This window comes from Hyposmocoma kahamanoa, unplaced genomic scaffold (genome assembly GCF_003589595.1).
Source record: "Hyposmocoma kahamanoa isolate Upper Pololo Valley unplaced genomic scaffold, ASM358959v1 63, whole genome shotgun sequence".
In the NCBI taxonomy this organism is placed as follows: Eukaryota; Metazoa; Arthropoda; class Insecta; order Lepidoptera; family Cosmopterigidae; genus Hyposmocoma; species Hyposmocoma kahamanoa.
In genome coordinates, this window is record NW_020653851.1 from 20,998,285 (window position 1) to 21,005,068 (window position 6,784).

Below are 6,784 nucleotides of genomic sequence, written 5' to 3' on the forward strand. Positions count from 1 at the left end.
TTATTTCGTACATTTCTCATAGGTAGCGCTACAGCAAAAAAATATTACAATCAATGTGTGCATAATATCATACTTTATATTTTAGTATGCCTTTATTTAACTCTCAAGTTGCCATATGACCAATGTTTATTTACTGTTGTTAATTTATACTTTACAGTATAAATGTCAATTGTCTAAATAAGAATAAAACTTAGTGTTTCCCATCCTCTTAAAATATTACATATTTTGTAAATGCCAGTTAGCTCAGTACATTTACTGCAGTCGTAGCATATAGTTGAAATGGCATTGTAACACGCAGAGAAAAACTTCCAATCATTTAAAAATATATTATTCGTAATGCACTGACAAGTTCAGAGCATTTGTGCACTACATCTGAGTCCTTTTAGTTTCGAAATGTCACTGGGATAATTTTATCTCTAGGACTTAGTGCACAAGCGACATTCGAAGTGAGTACGCGTTTTTTAGTTTTGTGTAGTCTCGGATTCGGAACGAATAAGATTCGGATGCAGTTCGCAAACGTGATTAGTGGCAAATCTTTCCTTAGATAGTATCTCGGTGGACAACTGTCCACATTACATGTCCCAATAAATAAATAGTTATTTATTTTAAATAAAGTGCAGCACGTGGTTGAAATGGGCACAGAAGTATCTAAATGTGTATGTTAGTTTATATGTATGGTAAGACCGTACAACATTGTTAAAAAAAAACATTTGAATAATTAATAATCTCAGTACAGAGTACTAAAAAAACCGACCTCAAAAGTACGTGGTATTACGTCTATTTGCCAAGTTTTATTGAAATATCCCCTAGTTCGCTACTATACAGGACTTGACTCTGGAGATAATAAAAATCGGTTCTCAAAGTATATTGAGAGAAAAACGCCTTGAATTGGAGATATAGCAAAATCAACCATTAAAATAATTGCTCCTAAATTAAAGTTAGGCGCTATTTATAAAAATGAATCTTCATGCGTGCACAGCCACCCTCAGAGGTGGATGATTTTCTTCAAAATAAAATGGGACCAATAATGAAGTACCCCCTTTCCATCAAAAAAAGAATTATGAAAATCGATTCACGAATACCGGAGTTATCGCGTAACATACATACAAAAAAAAAGAGCTGAGAGAGAAATAAACAGTATTACTTACCGTGGTTAAAAACTACTAAAATTGCCGTTGATTGTAATTTCCGTATCATTTTTAATATTTACCTACAATACGATAGTATAATAGGTCGCTTAGCATCGTCTTTACAACTACAACTAATCTATGGCGATGGTTGGGCGAGTCGTCTGAGGTCACCGCGCCTCTGTTTCTCGCAATGATGATAATTAGATACTTTTATATATCTTCGACTATACTATATCTTTTATCTTTTATGTACTATTATTTTTTATTATTTCGTTATCGTATTTGTATTGTACATATTCAAGAAACGAAGCAAGAAAACAATAATATATGAAGTAGATGGATAGGTTTGTTAACAAAAACAAAAAAAGACATATATACTTACGCGATTTATTCGAAAAATTTGTTTCATTTCCTATGTGCAACAATCGCGAAAACATACTCGATTCATATTTTTTTTTGTGGAATAAAATGGTTATGATTTAGATTATAAACTGTCTAATCATCCTTTGTCCTAAACAGCATTGATCTGCAACGCTGATTTGCAAAAATAAACATTATAAACACTACGTAAAAAGTAAATACCAAGTAAATTATTTCGACGTCGTCTCTTACTAGAGTAGGCACCTAACAAAGTTCAGTTGTGAAAGTGACTTTAATTCGGTTACTTTACCAAATAGACTCGAAAATTCGCCGCCACTGTCACCAGCTCCGACAGCCGTGATCGTCTAGTGGTTAGGACCCTACGTTGTGGCCGTAGTAACCCAGGTTCGAATCCTGGTCACGGCAGTGATTCACTGTCACGGCGGAGTTATTTTTTTTCTTTACTTTTTGACACTCATGGCATCATAGACTTTGTTTAGGACCTACATTACAATTTAAAAAATCTCGATTTAAGTTACATTCCGTTCTATATACATTTTACAGTTTTAATTGTAAAATTGTAAGCTGACGATCGGCAAGTGATATGTAAAACGATATTTTTTTTATGTTGTCAAATGTAGGAGGTATAAGCCGTGCGCATGGTGGTAACCGACACGCCTGTCAAATAGCAAAGATCTAAGGGATACTGCCTCTGCGCCTTTCACCCTGAGACATAAGTTGGCAATTCCCATATTCTTATAATTTTACTAGCACTTAGAAATACTGTCACCTTCAAAACTGAAGGTGACAGTATTTCCCTGGCCGACCTCTTTCACAAAGAGCTCTACTGCTTAGCTCTATTGCTGTTATGTTTAAGTCGATTTATATTCCGAGATATTAAATGACATTCGTAGTCAAGAACTAGGCTGATTAATAAATCTCGATTTACACTATTGTGCAAATCGAGAATTCTTTCATTGTGACCTACATACACAATGTCTATGACGTCATGGTCATTTACCTAAAGAAAAAATAATGCCGCCGCGACGGCGAATGAGTTATTTTTTTCCCTTCAAAGGTTTGACACTATACAGCCAAGTCTTGGTGAATTTATTTTTTCTTCATATTCCATTAATTAGTATATAGGCATTAAGTCTCGTCTTCGGTGGGTCATACCAGATTGGGGAAAAGTTCCAATTCCGGATAAAATTTCAATTCCAAGGATACGTCAAATCCAATGATCGTCAATTCCGAGTATTTTGTCAAATGAATCACAGTATGACAAATAAGTTGACGCATTCACTAGTATCTAACATTGTAAATGGCAAAGGTAATGAATAGTATATATATATATTAATAAAATGCATATTATGGTGGTGAAAAAATAAGCCCGGTTTTAACTGACTACCGTACGTCAGGCATTATGAGTTTTGACATTACCAATTTGTTACTGCTATTTTAATTTCAAATTTTATTTTGACTATTATGTGAATTTTAAATTCCTTAAATTTGAAATAAAATTTTGTATTTCGAAATTTCTGTTGTATGGTACCAACAACGATGACAAGAACTTTTTTTATAACATCAAATGACGGGACGAACAAGTTGTGCGCCTAACGGTAAGCTATACGCGTGTCCATAACAGTTACGCTGCCACTCAGAGCTTTAAATTGCAAAGATCTGAAGGGCACTACCACGTCACCCTGAGACATAAGTTGACAAATCCCTTGTGCTGTAATTTCACCAGCACCCTTACCCTTCAAAACCGGAACACAATAATGCTGACATTACTGTTTGGCGGCAGAAATAGATAAGGTGGCAGTACCTCTCTGGACGAATTTTTTCACAAGGACCTGTACTGCTACTGCTCTTTTACAATTGAGTGATTTTTAGCATTCTAAAGCAATGTTTATAAAATCATCTAAATTCCAAAAGACTTAAGGTCTTTTGTACCTGAGATGTAAAGAAACTTAAGTGCTAGATAGTAGATAATTTTTACAACAGAAAGTTTTAAAGAGATTAAGTGTCGTATTCTAGAACTCTATTCAATGCTCAAGTCAGGATTTGAGTATGGTTTAGAGCACTCGAGATCATACTCAAGTCCTTGCCATTAAGGTCGTATTTCCAGTGCTTGTGAATCCAGTGCAATCCTGACTTGAGCATTGAGTAGAGTTCTATAATACGACCCTGATACTCTTAAATAGGCATTTAAAATCTATCTTTCATATGAAATATGTAAAAACAAAAGACGATCGGACTTCGTGTCCTTTACCATAGCATGATTTTTATGCATTCTACAGTAATGTTTAAGCGCAGGCCACACCGCGGACGAAATTAAGCTAACTTAGCTCACGTAGCCGGGGCATTTTTCATACTTCGCTTCACACCGCGAACTAAGCTAACCGAGCCAACTAAACTAACCCAACGATCCCGCAAAGCTATGTAAAATATGATGCTCTTCTGCCGCTCTGCGACCCCATACGTATCCATAGTGCAGCACGTCACAACTTACTACGTATTTTCCTAGCTTAGTTTTGCATGCAACTACGTGAGTTAAGCGCAGTTAGCTTAGCTTCGTTCGCGATGTGGCTTGCGCTTTATAAAAACCATCTAAATTCCAAAACTTGGACTTAAAGTCTAAAAGACTAGAGAAGAGTCAGAAAGAGCGGTGACCGTTAGTCTAGTCAGCCAGTCAGTCTAATGATTTGATCTATTGGCTCTCTAGCAGAGGCTTTGGGTTCGAATTCAGGCTCGCACCTCTAGTTTCTCGGAATTTATGTGCGAAATTTCATATGAAATTTACTGATGAAGGAAAACATCGTAATCAAACCTGCGCATCGACGAAGGTTCACAACCCTTATAAAACGTGTGGCCTAAACCCTCATCTGAGGGTAGACCCATGCCCAGCAATGGGACTTATAAATAGGTTGATGTATAAATAGATGATGATGGTGAAGAGTTCAAATAATAATAATTAAGGCACACTGAGTTTAGAAATTTAATATATCAATGCAGAAAGGTTTGTTTTATTCGGTACAAAAGTTAAGACGCGCCGTGTTAATAAGTTCCGAAATGTTTATGGGATTTATTAAATTTGGTAGCTGCCTCATTACACGCTATGTCGAAACTTTTTTTATAGGAAATTATTTATAGAGACCAAAAGTAATTTGGAACTAAAATTTTATTCAAAATCGTATGGTTTATATAACGTAAATAATATACGTAGTCTGCATCACGTGCGGGAATGAGAATTATCCTTTTTATATATTCATCCATTTCGTGGCACTAACTTTATGTCGACTGTAAAATAAATAATAAAATAGTGCACGAGACGAAAATGTGCTGTAAAACTTTTTCGATTTTTATGGAATAAAGTTTGAATAAATCTTTAAAAATAATATTTTCAATACCTTTTCGAATGCTCATGCTTTGAAATAGTTATTTTTGATACAAGTGCGGAAAGTTAGTCGTTATTCACGAGTCTCGAGGCTTCTTGGCCCGAGCTAGAGGCGACGCGACGGTCAAGACTCGAGACAAGTGAAAATGACAAATCCGCACGTGTATAACAATAATAATAACGCACACACTCAACATGGCCCCGCACTAGGGAAATCCTGTGTCGCGGGTGCTATGGACACACACATAGACTACCACAAATTACACCCAAACTCACGAGAGAAATAAATGTAGGCCATATAAATATTTCTTCCGGCCCGGGAATCCAACCTGGGACCTCTGCGTGGCAGTCCGTAATGGTAACCGTTCGGCCACGGAGGCAGTCGTGTATCAAATAACCTTTTTGAATACATTTGCGAAAAAACTGCATTGAAAGTAAAATAAAACAGTATTAAAAAAAACTCATTTTGTTTCTTTGTCTGATAAAAATTCAGAGTACTATGGCAACTGTTGCCAGTATTCAGCCACATTAAAATGACTATTGTAGTGGCGAGCCGCGCAGCGGTCTCGCGTAATACTCACCTCCGGTCATTGTTAATACTCAACCAGCCATCTTCATGGAAAATATTTTGGTATTTTTAAATGTAACCCGTTGTTTTTATAAAACACCTATGCAATTTAAACAAATAAGATGTTTGTAAGTAAATATAAGTTTTCATGACGAATGACTTATGTCACAAAGCACATAAATATTAAATAAATATACAACCTCTTTAGTTCTATGTTTAAGACTTGAAACAAATGTAAATAAAAAAAAAATGGTAAAAGTAAAAAGCACTGGTGCGAAAAATTCAACTTTCGGCACGACTTGTAGTACGAAAAATACCACGTTTTGAGCAACTGTATTAAAAAGAAAGTATTGTTGTTTTACGTAAGTTCTCGTAAAATTGTATCAAGTAATTTTGATTATTAATTAAATTTGCAAAATAAAAACATAGTTCCGCCGCGACAGTGACTATGCCGCTTAGATCTTTGCGATTTATAGCGTTGAGTGACATTGTTGTAATTGTTGTGGGTTGTGAATAGGCGTTTCGCTTACCATCAAGCGAACGACTGGTTTGTCATAAAAAAAAATTGCATAATGATGGTTCTGAAAGTTGAGTACTGTGTTTAGGCCACAAGGTTTTGCCGAGTGGCCTAAATAATAGGTACGGTTTTTCGACGAGTCAATAACATTATGAAACAGAAGCAAAATATTATTTATTTCGATTGTTAAGAATTCACGACAACAAACTCCAAACAAACGCTAAAAAACTGAAAACCAAAGAGATAGAAGTGGCCAATTACCGCTTATATTTTAAAAGGTTTATGGCCGGGACATAAGACCTTTAAGCCTATTTAAGCAATCAGGAGGCAGCGCAGCGTCCATAATCTTTGATATTTTAATTAGCAAATATACGACGTTCTTTTTTTGAAATGCATTACAGTTCTATGTACAGAACCATATTTTCGAGAAAATTTTCATTTCAATAGCAAGTATGTACCAATGACAATAGAATTTTGATTCAGAACTAAAAAGAGCGCCTTTGCGATATGTTTTTGAAATTATAATTGTCAGTACAGGAGTAGAAAAAAATACTTTATATACAGAAAAGTAAGTTAAAATTCAGAATTTTTAATTGTAATATAGGCTATATAAAAAAACTAAAGAAAAAATAACTCCGCCGTGACAGTGAATCACTGCCGTGACCAGGATTCGAACCTGGGTTACTACGGCCACAACGTAGGGTCCTAACCACTAGACGATCACGGCTATCGGAGCTGTTGACTACACTGGCGAAACTCCGAGTCTCTTTCAAGCGGCTGGCGAAATACGATCACTTACTTTCACAAAAAAT

General features: G+C 35.6%; 2 non-coding genes across 2 annotated transcripts; one reads left to right on the forward strand and one right to left on the reverse strand.

Moving 5' to 3' along the window:
• Positions 1-1,844: 1,844 nt before the first annotated feature.
• Positions 1,845-1,916, forward strand: Trnah-gug. The gene has a single exon. It is a non-coding gene; the product is annotated as a tRNA-His (tRNA).
• Positions 1,917-6,627: 4,711 nt separating this feature from the next.
• On the reverse strand, positions 6,628-6,699 carry Trnah-gug. The gene has a single exon. It is a non-coding gene; the product is annotated as a tRNA-His (tRNA).
• Positions 6,700-6,784: the final 85 nt, after the last annotated feature.